This window comes from Miniopterus natalensis, chromosome 13, assembly GCF_054644295.1.
Source record: "Miniopterus natalensis isolate mMinNat1 chromosome 13, mMinNat1.hap1, whole genome shotgun sequence".
Lineage (NCBI taxonomy): Eukaryota > Metazoa > Chordata > Mammalia > Chiroptera > Miniopteridae > Miniopterus > Miniopterus natalensis.
Genome location: NC_142093.1, coordinates 4965578 through 4983439, shown reverse-complemented (window position 1 = coordinate 4983439; position 17862 = coordinate 4965578). Strand labels below are relative to the sequence as shown.

The 17862-nt window shown below is 50.9% G+C and overlaps 1 long non-coding RNA gene across 1 annotated transcript; it reads right to left on the bottom strand.

Annotated features, from left to right (window-relative positions):
- Positions 1 to 526: 526 nt before the first annotated feature.
- On the bottom strand, positions 527 to 9050 carry LOC107546379 (uncharacterized). The gene is made up of 3 exons (XR_001604124.2): positions 9014 to 9050; positions 2797 to 2863; positions 527 to 743 (listed from the first exon to the last, which is right to left on the bottom strand). It is a non-coding gene; the product is annotated as an uncharacterized LOC107546379 (long non-coding RNA).
- Positions 9051 to 17862: the final 8812 nt, after the last annotated feature.

Genomic DNA, 17862 nt, shown 5'->3' with positions numbered 1-17862 from the left:
TTGATCTACAGCTCTCCTTGGAGTAAAACGGGTGAGTTTTCTAGGTAAAGGCCTTAACTTTGGGAAGAGAGCAAGAAAAAAAGCAGAAGTTTTGAGATCATGAGCAGAAGTTTGCCATCAACTTGAAACATGTCAGATTCTCCGAAGACGAGCCGTGTGCAGCAAACTCCCCTCTTTCAAGTCCTGTTTACGGTTGGTTAAATAAGCAATGGGGTGATCTGTCACCTCCGCTCTCCAGCCGGCGATCGGAGAGAGCAACAAGCCAATCTGATGTGAAATGATGTGGACAGTAAGTAAATAAATTCCACCTTGATAAGCTGGCCTCCGCTGCAGCTCTCCCACGGACCCCAAACATTTTGATTACGGACTGATGAGGGCTCCCCAGTGGGGGAGGGCAGCAGATACTCCTCTCCCCTGGAGGTCCCTGCAAATGGAAACTCACCTCATCGGTGGGCGGTGGGTTGAGTGGAAGAAGGTGAGTGGGGAAAGGGGTGAACCAGGCGACCTTTTCAGTTCCTTTTCACCAAGGCGTCTTGGAGATAATGTCAGATGCCCATCAAAGGCAGCTAGGTCAGCTTTGGAGTGTGGATAGAGTGTAGGACTGGCACCAAATCTCCTTTCAATCAGTGCACCGATGGATAGATAGATGCTTGGAGGAAGGGAGGGAGTTCGAGGGCTGCTCTGCCCAAGCGATCTTCATAAACCTAATTACATGGTATATCTTCCGACCGAAAGGCAGATTACTGGAGCAGGATATATAAACACAAAATCACCACTTTATTGAGTAAAGAGGATCTCTTCCTGTTTGGGGCTCCCCTGTTTTTCTTGGTGGAAACTTTTTTCTTTCCCAATGAGAGATGGAAATGTTTTATTTATGTGCAGCCTTTCCTAGGTTTATGCCTATTTCCTAATCACTAACCCATTCCAAAACCTTGCCCTGAAGTAACAGGCCATTTCCTTTAGAATGTCCCAAACTAACATCTTGCTTTTTTTTTTTTTTTTTTTTTTTAGTGTTTCGAACTATTCCGAGCTCTTCCTATGTTGTACCTCATTCAACGCTGGGAGATGTCTCTTTGGCACAGGAAAATAAGTGGCAGAGCAGTTGAAGAACATGCCAGGGGCGTGTGATTGGTGAGTGCAGAGCCCGGACCCCAATCCAGGCAGCCTGACGGTCTGCTGAGTTGCACGTGGGCATGTCCTTTAACTGCTCTGCGACTCACTTCCCCATCTGTACAATGGGGATGGTAATAGTAGCTAACGCACGGGGGTGTCTTGAAGCTCACACGGGGTAATCTATGTAACGACTCCCAACAGTGAGGGCCTGCTTTCGTTCTTGTGCTCACAGCAGAATTCGAACCATGACCAAGCAGAAGCAGCCACTCCCATTTGGCAGACGAAGAGGCCAGAGGGTCCCCAAAGCACGCGGTGAGGGGGTCGCCAAGCTCAGCACCAGCTGTCCTCTCCCTCCCCGTCAGGGCTTTTCCAGGCACCAAATTCGTGCACACCTACTACCTCTTCTTGCTCATATGGAATGGGCTAGTTGTAGTTCAAGGTTATTTATTACTGCAAATCCTAAGAGAACTTGGCCTGAGAATGAGAATTTTAGCTGTTGCCCAGGTCCACAGAGAAGCGCCCAGCCAACCTAGCGTTAGGTAGACCAGCAACCTCACTCTCCCGGCTCTTCCTTTCCTGTTTGGGTTTTGGTTACAATGGGGCTTTTAAAATTTCTTTCTCTCTCTCTCTTTCTTCTTTTTTTCCTAATAAGAAATGTATTTACTTTTCCTTTCAGAAAAGTTTATGTTTCTTTAGATTATAATAATAATGCATTTCATAGTATTGAAAATGTGGGAAATTTGTGAAAAACAGAAGAACAAAAACCTTTTTAGCTCTATACCAAAATTCTGCCCCTCAGAGACAATTGTTGTGATATAAGCCTTTCGTGCCTTTTTTCTATGCACGTGATAAGCGTATGCACAGGTTTTTTCTCTCATTTACATAATTTGGGTCCTGGTGGTCGTGTCGGTGGATGGGTGGTTTATGTAAGGTGTTGCAAGCATTCTGTTTGTTTAGCTTTTAATTGCTTTGGGGTTAATTCTTCAAAAGGTAGATAAAATAGCAGAGTGCAAGGGTTAAACGCAAGGACAGCTTGGGTTTGAGTCCTGGCTCTGGCACTTATGAACCGTGTGACCTTAGACAGGTTGCTTAACTTTGCCGCGTCTCCATTTTTTCTGGGTAAGATAAGGGTAATAACAGTGCATACCTCAGAGGGTTGACATGCTCAATAGTCTTGAGTGAATTAATGTTTATACTAAAAAAAAATGTTAGCTAGAAGCAAGGATTTCCAATAATCTTAGAAATCAATGCTTTTATTCTGTTAGTCTGGACTAGAGCTACATTTCATGTAAAATTTTGGTTGCAAACAACAGACACACAGGCCAATTTAAAGCAAAAATTGTCACGTTAAAGGATATTGAGTAGGTTACCTTGTCTTCCAGTGGGGGGGACATTTAGATGATGACCACAACCATTTCCTGTGTACCTACTGTGTGCTGGACACAGTGGCCACATTAGGCACTGTACCACAGTTATTTCATTTGTCCTCCAGGTTCCTATGAAGTTAATATGAAGGTCTTCCTCTTCTACATATTAGGAAATTGAGTCTTAGAGGGATTAAATGACTTGCCCAAGTTCACACAACTAAAGGAGTAGTGAAACCAAGATTCAAGCCCAGGTGTGACCTATTCAACAATGTAGCTCTTTCATTCACTCATTCATTTAATATTACAGAGTACCCACTCTGTGCCAGACCAGGGTTCTTTGGTGATCACACAGGCACGATTCCTGTCAGCATGGAGCTTACAGTCTAGTGGGGGAGAAAGATGTTTGTTCAGTTATCACACAAACAAATGTGACATTGCAGCTGTGACACGGACACTGAAGAAGAGGTCCATGGTGCTCTGAGAACCTATACTAGAAATTTGACCTTGACAGGGAGGTCATGGAAGATGCCCTTGACAAAGTAATGCTTGAGCTGAGGCGGGACATATGAGTGGAGTTAATAGCCAATGCCTGGGGCTGGAGAGGAGTGAGTCTCAAAAAGGAAACTTCCAAGTCTCTACGGCTAGAAGAAGCATGGGGTGAGAGAGACTGATAGATGCCGGAGGGTGCATCTGAAATAGGGAAAGGAGGGGGAAGGGGTGAGAGGGGCGACTAGAGAAAGGAAGGGGAAGGCCAGTTTTAAGTAATGAAACAGTTTCAAGTCAATTTAGGAGCTTTGACTTTCTCCTAAGGTCAATGGAAGTCATTAAAGAATTGCAAACAGGGAGAGGACATGGTAAAATTTCATTTTGAAGAAATCACTCTGGTTTCAAAGGGGAGAGTACACTGAGGTGGGGTGGGAGCAAAGGTAGGTCTGGTTCACCAGCTGGGGCCTATAGCAATTGCCCGTGTGGGCGGTGGCAGTAGCTGGGACCAAGGACATGGTCCCAGACATGGAGAGAAGTGAACAGACTGCAGAGAGCCTTAGGAGTAGAAAGCACGGGGCTTGGTGACGGCTTGGCTATGGGAAGACGGGTGGGGGGTGATGCCAGGACTTCTGGCTTGTTAAACCCAGACAGCGATGGTGCTACCCATGGACCTGGGGATCGCCGGGGAGGATCAGAATTGAGAAAGGTGGCCTTCAGCTTAGTTTTTGAACATGTTAAGTTTGAGGTGCCTTTAAAATACACCCCACCCCAAAAGATGTTAAACAGAAAGTAAGATGTAGGGCGGTCTGGAGTTTACAAGAGTTGCCTACCTCCCAGTAAAGAAGCTGAAAAGGCCAGCTTTGGGGATGACCTATAACGGTTTAGAGCTAGAGCCCTATCTCCCAGGATGTCTCCTTGGGCTTGACGTTGAATTAGCACCTCTGCCACACAAGGGCAAGACTTTCCCCATTTTATAGCCAATTAAACCAAGGTACTGGGTCAAAGAGAGAAGTTGTAAGTTGTATGTTGTTTGCTGACGAGAATGAGCTCAGGGGACAAGTCTGGAATTGGCTCTGCCACGAGCTGGCCATGTGGCCTTGGATTAGCCCTCCCACAACCGTGTTTGCACCTCTACATGAGGTCGTGGACCTCAGGGATGTCGAAGGCCTTTACTGCCCCTAATAGTCCCTGATGTGTCCTTGCCTTTAGCAGCTTAAGGACAACCAGCCAGAGCAATTATCTGGTTCATTCAGACAGAGGAGTTATCTTATTGGGATGAGAAAGCAGATTTTATTTTCTGGCTCTGAATAATCGAGATTGTTCATCCCCAAAGCTGTAAATATGCCACCCAAAATAGCAAAGAGTTGGAAAAAAAAGAGCGAGCTCATCAGCAGATTTAAAACAAAGTTCCCTTTTTTTCTCATTAACAATAGGATTTTCTTAAATCTATATTTTTCCTCCGTATGAACTTCACTTCGTTTTGCTTACCTAGACGAATGTAATAAAACAGTCCCAGGGGAGGTATAGTTACTGATAATTGAGACAAAACAGAAGCAATCTGGGCCCCGAGAGGTTTTGCCTGCTTAATAGGTCAGCCCTGTCCAATGGAAAGTTCTGCAATGATGGAAATATTCTGTCCTGTGCTGTAATTTACTATCTACTAGCCACATGAGGCTACTGAGCACTTGAAATGTGGGCAATACAACCAAGGACAGAGTTTAAAATTTTTCATTAATATAAATATAAATTTCAGTAGCCACAAGTGGCTAGTGGCTACCGTAGTGGACAGAGCAGAAGACATTTGCAGCCACGTAACCCTTGCCTTCTGCCCAAACTAGAAGCTAAAGGTAAATCCATGTTCCCCGAGGCTAAGTAACCATTTAGAGCTTGCTTTGGGACTGGGGGACAGGGGCAGAATTCACTCTTTCCCAGGGCTGTGTGTGGGTTTATTAATTGTCTACATGATTGCTTTTGTAAAGGGACTACCTCGCTGAACCCAGAATTAGGAGCTCTGAATTTGAAGCCATTTATTAGGCTTAAATTTATGTGGTGTGAAATCTGTTAGATCATTTGCTCATCAGTAGGTTGTCTAGAAAAAAGGCCCATCTACAAAGGGTTCTCAGGGTGAAGGTCACCGGGGTAATCAGAACCATACCGAGCCTGGCCTCCAGCAAAAGACGGTGTGCTTTCAAGTAGATTTTGAGTTTGCGAAGTGGCCTTTTGAAGACCTTACCATTGGTGACATTTCCTCTCTTATTAAAAAAAAAAAAAGAAAGAAAGAAAGTGCAATTATTTTTCACTGTTGTAAAACTTAACCCCAAGGTAGGGGCCCCTAGTGGTTCCCACTGGAAAACATGGAGCTTGTGGGACAGCCATAGTGGAATGAAACCTCCAAGCTAGTGACAGAGGCTGGGATGCGGGGAGGTGGTCTGATGGAAAGTTGGTCCGACTGAGCAAGAAGGCTGGCCCGCCAACCCCAGCAGGCCGGGACACGGCTGGCATTCGCTTCAGGTCAGCAGGAGAAAGAAGCTGTCTTGGTCTGGAGATCAGCTCATTCATCCCACCAACACTGCCCACGGGCCTCGCGCAGGTGTGAGCACGGTTCTGGGGCAACACAGGGCAGGCAAAGCAGGGACAGCTCTGGCCCCTGGGGGCTCACGGCCCAGGAGCTCTGCTCCCGAACTCTCTGACCCTAAGAATCACCCGAGTACGTTCTGAGATGCAGGCCTCCAGCCCCTCTCCCCAAATATCCTCATTCCCTAGGCCCGTGGAGGGCCTTGGAATACGTATCTTCACACAGTTTGGGGGACCTGAGCACAGTGGGCACACCACGTGTCCACCCACAGTTCTTCCTCGTGACCCCTGGTCACTCCAACGGGGACACCTGCGCCCTTCCTCCCGGGGCCAGCACTCCTCACTCCCGCCTTCCTCCAGGGCCGCTGTCTGACCCAGGAAATCGCTGCCCAAGGAACGAGGGGAGCCATACGCCTCACGCTGGTGTGGGGACCACTGTCTGCCCAGGAGGCCCCCAGCCAAGACGGCAAGACCGAGTGGGCACACTTTCCTTCCACCCGATCATGTAAAGTAAGTGCTAGAAGAGACAGGTGCCGGAAGCCCCCAGATAGTGGGCATGGCAGTGGGGTGGGCTGGAGACAGGGGAGGGGTCAGGCTTACCAGTCAGGCCCTTGGGTGACCAACCAAGGCAACTGGAGGCCACGGGCAGCCACACAGGGCTCCCAGGAGGGACAGTGACAAGCTCAGGCTGAGCCTTGGGAAGAGCACTGTGGCGGAGTGGAGGCCACAGTCCTGGAGCCAGCAGCCCAGCGAGGGAGATTTTAGGACAGTGTACGTGAGAGGGGATGTCACTGAAGCCAGCACAGTGGCCGGGGGCAGGTGGGGAGGGCATGCGCAGAGGAGAGGTAAGGAGAGGAGCTCCATGGGCCTTCCTTGGTGACCAACGGGGCAGCCGGAGTCAGCACGGCCCCCTGCCCAGAACACCTCCGGAGCCGGGCCCCCGCCCTCCGCGCTCCATTAATGCTAACCACCTGGCACCTGCCATTTGGTGGCCTGACACTGGCCAGGCCTCCGCAGGCACCTTTCATGTGACATTCCTCCCTCCTCGGCTTTCACGGGACCAGGGGTTACTGCCTATGGCGCTGGGAGATGAGAAGCAGGCCCCCGGGGGTGAGAAGGGGTCTCCTGGGGACCCTGGCCTCCCTGGGGCAGGGCCCCCGCTCTGGCCCCCGCAGAACTCAGAGCTGCTGGAGTGGGGATGGGAGGTGTGAAGGCCGTGCGGGGGGTTATTTGCGCTGTCACCACGAGGCGGGAGCTGGGAGGAGGCTGTGACCCCCGACTGCCAGATCTCCAGGCACAGCGTGTCACCGAAAGGCCAGGAGGTCCTCGGATGGCACCCACGCTTTTCCGAGGGACCAGGACAGGCGCTGATGCTTGTCCCTTTCGAGGGCCAGCGTCACGTCTGCAGCTCGCATTTGCATCGCTACCCACGCTGTTCCTTTAGGGGGCAAACTGCACAGGAGTGTAACAGCTTTGGGCATCCGTCTCTTAGGGCCCAGGTAACGGTGAAGCAGGGAGAGCAGAGGGCGTCGGGCGTCAGGTGGAGCAGGCTCAAGTCCGGCCACGTGATCCCAGCTGAGTCCTGGAGCCTCTGCAGCTCCTCACGGGCAGAGACCGTGAAGCCCATCATGCCAAGGGGTGTGAGGTTTAAATGAGATGATGGGTGTGAGCCCCGTGCAGGGCTGGTGTGGGGGAGGGCACTAGCATCTTCTACGCGTCCACACCCATCAGGGTTTGGGGGGCACGGCCCCAGCTTCACCTCGCATGCCTTCTCACACGTGGAAAAGCTGCTCCAGGTGGCTATGGAGCCTGTCTCACGTGGCACAGCGGGGAAGTGGCCCCAGGTTTGGACCTGGACTCATCACTTCCCACCCGTTCACAGCGGGTATGTGCTAATGACCGTAGGGACCCCAGCCCAAGGCTCATGCAGAAGAAGCCTAGCCGGGGGCTGAGGCTGTGGGGACGGTGTCTGGGTTCCCAGGGCGAGCAGGCGCACCCACGGGCCGGCAGGGAGGACAGCACAGGGTGTTGGGTGTCTGGGAATCTCTGAGCTCACCGGTCATTTGGAACTGGTGCTCTCTGAGGGGTGATTTACGGACGCTCGGCTCTCACCGCCGGGCTGTTTGATCTCCAGTCCAGGGCCAGGGCCTGAGTGGGGCCATCCCGCCCCCACCGCACCGGGCTCCCATGACCCACCGAGCTGGCGCAGCCAGGCAGGGCTGTGGGGCAGGCAGAGGGGCAGAGCCGGGGGGGGGGGGTGTTCTCCTGTTAGTTCCAGGGGCTGAGAGCGTCTCGGAATGAACTGCCCTCCGAGTCGGGCACCACATTCTCACCCCAGGCTCGGGCTCACCAGGTGCGAGGCCCTGGGCAGTGCTGTAACTTCTTCGAGCCTGTTTCCTTAGTTATAAAGCGGAGGTGGCAGGGCCTACTTGGAAGGGACTTGGGGGCTAAATGAGAATAATAATGAATTCAGAGTCTCTGGCCAGTGTGGCTCCGTTGGTTGAGCGTCGATCCATACGCCGAGAGGTCTCGGGCTCCATCCCCGGTCAGGGCACCTTGGGCTCAATCCCCAGTAGGGGGGGCGTAGAAGGCAGCAGATTGATGTTTCTCTCTCTCCCTCTCCCCTCCCGTCTCTCCAAAAAAATCAGTATAAAAACCCAGAAACCCAGAGCCCCTGGTTTAGGGCAGACACTCAGCAGAAGTTACCTATAGTTTCTGTTACTGGTTAGTCAGGAAAACTGGCCCTGTGACAACAGCCAATCCCTGAACATCTGCCCAAGCTTCTAGTTTGCATTTAGTTAAATGACATGGAGATTCAGGGTACTTCCATCTCGGGTGGCTCGCCAGCGGGTCCCCCCACTGAGACTGCACGGCCCAAGCTGGGCCTGGAGAACGGACTTGTGGTCCTGACTCAGCCTCAGGCCTGCTGTGCACCCGAACCCTCGGAGCCAAGCCACGGTGGCAAGAAGGTGGCAAGGACCTCGGTGGAGCTGCTCTGACTTCGGGCTGGAGAGAGGTTTGCCTGCTGGCTGGAAGCATCGGTCTCCTGGTGAAGGTCTCGGCCATCAGCGCTTATTTAGTGCTGATTAAGTGACAATACTGGGGCAGAACTCCACCCAAGACAGCTGGGGGCTGGCAGGGACGGTGCCTGGCCAGTTAGTGGTTTTTAAAAAGGGAAGAAAAGCGAAGGCATAAGGCCAAGCAGGTTCCACGGGACCATCACAGGCTATCAAACCAGGGCTACAGTACTGGGAGAGAGAAACGTGGGTACTTGCCACCCATGGGGGCAGGGCCGGGGGTGAAACAGGGTGGAAAGTCAGCTGAGCTGCCCCTAAGACTTGACAGCTGCCAACACTTAGGCTACATGAATGGAGGTCAAACATCCACTTTGAAGGAGGCGAGGGCCCCGTTTCATCCCACACCAGCTGGACCTTACCTAGAGGATCGTGTCAGCCTACGGTTTCATCTCTTACCATTTTGAACATATTCGGAGCAAAGTGGCCAGGAGGAGGGCCTTGAAGTCATGTTGAAGGGGCAGAGCTGAAGGGCTGGCTCTCCGGCTGGAGGAGAGGAGCCCAGCAGGCTGGACTGCCCGAGGACTTCATGCACAGAGAGACCGAGCTGGTTTGCCGTGGGAGGTGAAGAGCAGTGGAGGGGACTACAGGAGCGCACATTTCCATAGAGTTAGACCCGGTCTGGCAGTGAAATCGCGGCCGCACTGAGCTCCCCATCCCTGGAAGCGCGCAGCTGAGGTGCGCAGACGCCACTTGGAATGCGGGGGGAGCGTGAGTGCGCGGGGTGAAGGGAATCCTCTCCTTTCCGCGTCTATGAGCCGAGATTCCACGGTTACATGATTTCTTCCAGGGGCTACAACTCCAGATGCGCTCGTCTGGATGGAGAAAGGCACCGGCTGCCCGTCTCCTTGGACAATATGGACTGTGCACGTCCATCAAGCCCAAGGTGCGGGGCCTCGGTCCGCGGCAGAGGTGATGTCACCGTGGAAACACGAGCATCCCGGCCCCCACCTATCCAGGTCACAGCGCTGTCCCTGCAACAGGAAGACGCGTTTCCTGGCCCTGGTCTTCTCTCAGGGGTCCCCGGCCGGGTATCCTGTTTCTGGTCCTGCAGGGCATCCTGTGGGGCCCCCGGGGGTGCTGGAGCCTCGCAGGGGGCGGGCCTGGCAGAGCCCTCGGTGCGGGCCATGGAAACCACGGCTCTCGGATCAGCTGGGGGACCGCGCAGGAGCCCACACCACCGAGGACAACCTGAGCAAGTGCAGCCCAGGAGTCCAGAGGAGGCCCCTCTGCTGTTGCGTCACTGACCTTGCTCTTCCTCCGATTCTCCCCCTTTTCCAGTGTGTACGAGGCTGCCCTGCGGTGTACAGTGCCGTGGTTTTTAGCATGTTCAGATATGGGCAACCATCACCACTGCTAATGTTAGAACATTTCTATCCCAGTCATTCATTCTTTTTTATTTTTTAAAGCTTTCATTTTATTCTTAAGACTTTTCTCTTAAACTATTTCAGCCATTTTTAAGTGTACGGGTCAGTGGCATTTAAGTCCATTTGCAATGTTGTGAAACCATCAGCATCGCCAAGCCCCAGGGGTTTTCATCTTGCCAATCATTGATAACAGGTGTTTCTTTCAATTCTAATCATAAAATGAAAATTTTAAATCTATGTCCAGCATTTTGAACAGCGCATGTGGGTCCCATATTCTGGTGGCATAAGGGCAGGAGACACAGATACAGGAGAGAGGAGAGGGAGATGTTTTACAATTGGTCAAAAATGCAAGTTACCAGTTCATTACTTTCTCTGGAAAAAACAACAACAAAGTGCTGTTTTGCTGATTCTATGGTAGAAAAACTGGAGGTTGTTAATTTTGAAGTTAGAACCAAAACTTCTATTTCTTATGTTTAATTGTGGCCCCCCCATCAGCAGCAGGCGGGGGCCTCTGGTGACCAGAGTAACCCCCACATCCTCCTGCCTGCAGCCTGAGCTGATCAAAAAGCCAGAGAAGGAGACTTTTCTCCTTCAAAACAGCTCCTCGGCCCCTTGAAATGAATGAGCAGCTTCTTTAACGGACTTTCCCCCCAGCTCGCATTCCCCACGGTTGGCCAGGCAGAAAATTCACGAGAACAAAGCTCTTGCCCTAAAGAGATCCTCTTTTCAACTTAGGGTCAATTCCACATTTGGGGCCCCCAGAAGAGTCACCTTTAAATTAAGAAAAGAGAAAAGGGAGGGGGAAGCACATAAGCCGGGGAAATGACACAAGAGCGCGCACGGCCCGCCCTCCGGCTGCGCCACACACGCATCCTCCATGGGAACCGGGCTCAGAGCTACTCACGCGGCCTCGGAAGACACCGCCGGGCTCGGGAGTCCAAAAAACAGATTCATTTCCCCACCTTCTGTGAGCCCTCGGGCAACTCCTAGGATAAACGGGCACACAGCCTGCACCCTGCCTTCCTCACGTCTCGGTTGTCTGGCCAAGACGATGTGCCACTGGCGAGGGCACTGTGCCTCCTCCCGTCCCCCAAACAGGTGGCCTTGTCACTCCAGCCTGAAATTTGGTAGTGTCCTGGCATATGATCTACCCAGTGTCACCTTCTCCCAGTGTCCCAGCCTTTTGGGACAGAGCAACATGCACTTGGGTTAATCAGAGTCAACATTCTTTACATCTCACCCCTTGTGAAATGCCAGGAACTGAGACTCCACATGGAGCCCGGTCTGGCTCGGCTCGGGTGCCATCGCCAAGCCCTCATTCCTGATCTATCAGTCTGGGGACAAGATTCAGCATCTTGGACTCCCTGGGATCAGCTGCTCCCTGGGAGCCGGGCCAGCCCTGACCCTGAGGGGTAACCAGGGGCGGAGAGGGGCAGCCAAGCACACACTCCCCACCCAGGGGCCAGGTCAAGGTGATCGAGTTTCTCACTCTAGTCAGAAAGCCCATCACCCCTGGCTCCAGGGTAATAAACTCAATCTTGGAGCTCGAGCTATAACACGGTTCATTTCTGGGCCAAATCCCTGAAGCTGAAGGGTTTATTTTTAAGGACAAGCAGTTTGCTGTTTTCAGCGTTTCTCATCAGAAATAGTGCAATTCAGCCCAATCTGCATTGGGAGCATAATTTATCATCTCACACAGATGGTTGACTGAGGGTGGGGAGAAGGTTTGCTTTTCATTTCGGTTCAGCGAACATTTCCTCGGGCCCCTGGGTGTGCCAGGCACAGAGCACCGGGGATGCACAGACAAGTCAGGCAAGTGCCTGATCCTCGAGACACTCACACTATAGGTGGGAGACAGACCCCCAACCTCAGCTCTGGCATCAGACAGTCGTAGTTTGGAATCCTGGCTCTGCCGTATACAATTGGAGTCACACTGGGAAAATTATCTCACCTCTTTCTAGCTAAGGTTTGTCAACAGTGCTCATCTTTTTTAAAAAAACACACACAACTTTTGGTTCTGTTTATTTTCTCTACTGTTTTTCTATTTTCTATTTCACTGATTTCCACTCTGGTCTTTATTATTTCCTTTCTTCTGCTTTCTTTGGGTTGCTTTCTTTTCCCCCAGTGCCTTACAGCGGAAGGTTAAGTTACTGGTTTGAGATCTCTCTTCCTTTTTAATAGTTACTCACTGCTATAAATTTCCCTCCAAGCACTGCTTTACCTACATCCCATAAGATTTCCTATGTTGTGTTTCTGTTTTTGTACATCTCAAAGTATTTTCTAATTTCCCCTTTGATTTCTTCTTTGACTCATTGGTTGGCTGGTAGTGTGTTGTTTAATTTCCACATATTTGTGAATTTCCCCAAGTTTTTTTCTGTTTTTAATCTTTAAATTCATTCCATTGTGATCAAAGAATATATTGTATATAATTTCAATCTCTTCCAATGTATCACAGCTTGTCTTATGGCCTAGCGTATGGTCTCTCTTGGAGAATGTTCCTTGTGCCCTTGAGAAACACGTGTGTTCTGCCATTGGGTGGCGTGTCCCAGGGATGTCAGTTTACAGTGCTGTTCAGGTTTTCTGTTCCCTTGTTCATCTTCTGTCTGGTTGTTCTACCCATTGTTAAAAGTGGGATATTGAGCTTTCCAACTATTATTGTTGAACTGATACTTCACCTCTTCGAACCTCTGCTTCCATAGAGGAAAAGAATTACTCCTGCCTTGCAGAGGCGTAGAGATAGATAAAGGTGGCCAAGTGTAGTGGCACAGCCCGGCACGCCGTGGCTGTCGCTGCTGTGCCTCAGGACGACTGGACAGAGCACAGAACAGTGGTGGTGAGGGCTTCCTCCTCAAGCAACCAGGGGCTCTTGGTGAAGCCAGCACAGCTCCCGTCTGAAAAACACAGACCCTTCTTAAAGAGGAAGCTGAGGCTCAAAGCCTGCTGCTTCTGTGGCCTTCTATTCAGGACATGCCCCTCTCCTGTGCAAAAAATAAGAGCTAACTAAGTAGCTAACAAACCCTAATTTTCTCATCTTACTTGGCTGGCTGATGTCTAAAATTCCTTCGTAGACATTTCTTGTGACCTTCCTTCCTTCCTTCCTTCCTTCCTTCCTTCCTTCCTTCCTTCCTTCCTTCCTTCCTTCCTTCCTTCCTTCCTTCCATCCATTCATCCATCCATCTGCTCTTCCTTCTTCCCTTCCTTCCAACTCAACTGATGGTCACCAAATCACCTTCTCTGGCAGAGCTGCCAGGTACTGAGGACACTGAAGTTGGACCTGCTGAGAAGGCCCTGCCTTACCTGGGAGGACACTGACATGCAAGCAGGTAGACAGAATGTAAGGATATAAATGCTGTGATAAAGGAGCAAAGGGTTGGGGGCACAGAGGAGGAAAGTGACCGCCTTGGGGAGGGGGGGGGGACACGAGATCCTGAAGGCTCTCCCCCAAATCCTAACAAAACCGCAAAGAAGGGGTCAAGGGAGGCTCAGGTTTCATAACCCTCTGCCCCTGCCAGGCAGGCTCAGGTAGGAGGGGCCCAAGGGAGGAAAAGAGGAAAACAAGAGGATGTTACACAAAGTGAGTCATCCAGCCTCAAATAACCAAGAAATGCAAAGGCAGAAAGTTCTTGGCTTGGAGGTGGGCCAACTCCACTGCTGCAAAAATAACCATGATGAATTCATACATTTCTGTGCGAGTATCAGTCCACCCTAGCACTGAAATCTCAGCCATAGGAAACTGGAGCGTTGAGCCCCATATGTTCAAAATCGTGCTCACATTTTGGTCAAGACTGTCTTGAAGAAGCTATATTTTCCCACCGAAAGCAGTCTGGTCTTCCATCCTGTCCCGGTGAGACCGCAGAACACCGACTCCTGCTCAGGGTTAAAAGTCAGGAGGTGCCTCCCTGTTTTGGGTCTCAGTCTCCCCAGACTTATGTTGCTATCAGGTGAGTGGATAGACTTTCCCCATAGCATGGAAAATAAGCTCATCAGTAATATTTGCCGTACGTCCACTATGTACGCTGCAGGGAGAGAGCAGGAGTGCAGCCCGGAAACCCTCCCTTGGAAGAACCTTTGATCCATCTGAAAACGGGAAAACTGTCATGAAACAGTTTTAAAAAATTAATCTCTAGGACCCAACAGATTTAGCCTGATGGGCTTGGACTCAACCTCTCTGGGCCTTGGGATTACTTATATGCCAAAAAAAAGAGAGAGAGAGAGAGAGAGAGAATATTGGCTTTTACACAACACTGAATATAAAACATCTGGGTCATGGTGGTATTTTAAAATGTGGTACTCTTGGCCCATGAAAGAGGTAGAACTAACTCAAGTCCCTACGGACCGCTGGAGTCCTGACAGGCAAAGGGCAGGTAGGAAGGCCTCTGGCAGCAAGAACTCCCAGGGTGGCGTGGATCGGTGCCTGCATTTACATTCTGGCTCCACTGCTTATTAGCTAAGTAATTGCAAGCAATCCACTAACCACTTGCTGCCTCAGTTTTCTCATCTGTAAAATGGAATCACAAATGGAACCTGACTTCTGGGGTTGTTCTGAGGATTAAGATGAGTGGACACTTAGAACCATACCTGGTACAGCGCGAAGGGTCAACTAGAGTTCGCTACTGTTGTTCTACACGGGGTGAGTGAGGAGACCAGGTTCGATGAGAACTGAGCAGCACAGGAAGTAAGAGTGGGACGGCTGGGACCCAATTTTAGAGGCCATCAGTCTGGACTTAATTGAGGCAGTGAAGGCCCACTGTGGGCTCCTGAATGGGTGGACATGGGTTCGTTATACACTGAAGATGGGGGGAGCGAGTGAGTGCCTGTTGTAGCCGTAAGTTGCCCCAGAGGAGGCTGTTCTCGGGCAGTCCTTCAAGTCTCCTCCTGCTTCTACCCTGAAAGGCGGCGTCCTTTGGAGAAGAGAAGGCAAAGGACAGATCATGTACCCGGCCATGTTCCCAGTCAGATATCTCTCAGTTTACAGTCCTGCGGAGTCGCTTGGTCAGCAGGGAGACTGGCACGGAGGCGTCGGAACATCATTTAACAAGCAGCCACGAGCTACATTCGGAAGTGGCTAAGCCCGCTGTCTGGCGGTCGGCCAAAGCCACACATGCCACCCTCACCCCACCCACACCCACCCGCAGGCGAGCAGCCCGCTGGGGACCGTCCCACAGGCCCCCACGGGGCTCTCGCAGGGCACCGCCGTCATTCCCGGGGCCGATGATGTGCCACCCACCTCGCTCCATTCAGACCGGCCTGAGGCAGGGCAGCGGAGATGGCGGAGGAGACAGCGTCCTGCACTCGAGACGCTCACGAGTGGCCATGAGCATGAGCACGATTCTGACCCGTGTGGAAGTTCTTTGTACCGAGAACCCCCAACGCTGGGCCCAGGACAACGCGGGGCGCCCGCCCTAGAGGGGCTTTGTGCCGGGAGAAACCACGACGGGAGCACAAGCTGTGTGGGGCCAACTCGTGGGAAAAACCCCTAATGCACATTTCTTGGCCTTCAGGATCCAGAGAAAAAGACCACAGGCTCTGACAGATGGAATGGGAAATAATTCCTTTGCATTTGCGATTTGCTTAGCAGAGGAAAAGGAAGTCAGGTAATCCTTAAGTGACCCCAAGCGGTAAAAACACACCAGCATTGAGGGTTTAGCTGGGGGTATGCAGAGCGTGACATCAGCGCCCCCTGGTGCACGTGGCCGGGAAACGATGAACCGCAGGCCTACGGCATCTGTTATTTCATAGGAAATTCTTTTGGTGCTGGGACGGGAGCCACCAGTGGGAAGACGAATGATCATTTAAGGACAGAAGATACGATGGAAGTTTGTTATTGTAACCAAGAGAACCAACGCCATTATTTTAAGGGAACAGTATTTTCTAACATGGGTATAATCCGATGCCTCCAAATTGCTAGCCTGTCAGAGCCAAGCAAAACACCCCAAGCTTCTAGCCTCGGTGACCGCAGGTTAGCCAGTTTATCTAAGAATTCTTAGAAGTGCCTGCTCCAGCTGAGTACCACACGCCTGATGTTCACCTCTCTGAGCTTTGGTTTAGACTGCTCCAGAGAGTTTTTTGTCCCCTCCTGCCACTAGTTAAGTTTCTCACAGGGCAGGGTCCTAACCAATTCCCACACCTTCTAACACCACTCTATCCACACAGTGAGAGGCACTGATCTAAGGGAAGGAACCATGGTGCCCTTTCTGGTATAAGGCAGAGGACCAGCCCTGGGAGACAGGTGACTCCAGTGCAGGGAGTATCTGTCGCTCAGATGCCCTGTTGCATCGTCTTGCCTGAGTCTTAGGGTAAAAGATCGCTGCAAGAATTAAAGTTCCAAGAGCCATTTATCTGTAACTGTGGGTCTTGATTTGTGGTTCAAGGTCCATCCGCACCTCCACCAGCTGAGGAATCTGTTTAAAGGCAGGTTCCCGGGTCCCGCCTTAGAACTAAAACTCTGTGTGATTTGTCGAGCCCGGAGTCAGTAACGACTGCCAGGATGGGAGCCAAGCCCATCTGACTCCAGGTCCTTTCCAGTTCCCCTCATCGCTTCTGACCAGTAAGACTGAGGTCTGTCGGGAAAACCACAGTTCTGCCCGCTTTTAAATGAAAGGTAATTATTGAAAGCAGCAGAACAGGAGACAACAGCAAAACCCCCTCCCGCTCCTCCCTCCAAAGGAATCCTCCATCAGTCTTTGGAGTAGCAGAGCACCCTCCCTTTCCTTCCTGCCCCACCGCATTCTTTCCCGTCTAACAAATATTCCCCTTTCCCCCAAAGTCATGTGGAAAAATCCCTGGTAGTACTTTAGAAATCGTCAGCACTTATAGGGAAATGACAAAATGACTAGATTTTATGTTTATAAAATTTCATTTTATGTTTATCTACACACTTTTCATATTTTACATATTTCATTCAAACTGTAATGAAGTGTATTTTAAGTCAGAAGAGTAAGGTGAAAATGTGACTAACTGGTGTTTGGCCATTTACAATTGGTTGGGATTTATTTATTTATTTATTTTTTTAAATCTAGACTGTTTTCAGTCACTACCTTAAAAAAATAAAAAATAAAGAAGGCCTGCAGGTTGTTTACAAGTCGGGCCCCTGTCTGCCGTTTGATGACAGTGAGCAGGCGCGGGGTGTGGATGGGGTAAGGAGTCGTGTGTGACAAAGCTGCAGTAAGAGGTCAGTCTCTGCTCACCAGCATCATTCACACACCGTGAAGAGACAGCATGAAAACAAACATTAAATGCACCGGCACGGTTTCTGTCTGAAAGACAAGTCGTACAGAGTCGAGTGCCAACTAGCACACCCTTTCGGACTGCAACCCGGTAAGGGCCTGAAAAACGTCCGCTAGCTTCACTTGCTTTAACTCGCTCCAGGAATTAAAGGCGTAGGAATCCAGTAGAAAGAAACCATCCAGAAGACAGAACAGAGATGTCTGCAGAGAAACGTGAGTGTAACACAGAAGTGTAAACCTGTGACACTAAAATACGGTTGGGCACCTCTTATCTGTCGGACTTTGCTGAATGCAAAACAGAGTCCTGAACAATGTGAATTATTTTCACCGTTTTTATGCACAAAGAAACTAAAGAGGGGCTCTAATGAAGAACTTATAGAGGCAAAGGGCCTTGCCTTTGTCACCCTGCTAGAGACGGGGAGGCCTGGACTGCGCCCCGGCCAAGTATTCTACTCTCTGGGTAATTCCAGTTGGATGGTATTTTGAAGAGAAAGAAACGAGCAAACCCTCCCACCATCTCCCAGCGCTGTCCGCATTCCTCTCTGGGCCACCCATCGTCCTCAGAGAGATAAGAGAGTAGAAGCTGCCACCAGGAAACCCGCGGTCTAGTTCCAGTTCTACCAGCCAGGCCACGGGGCCAAGAACTCCTCTCAAC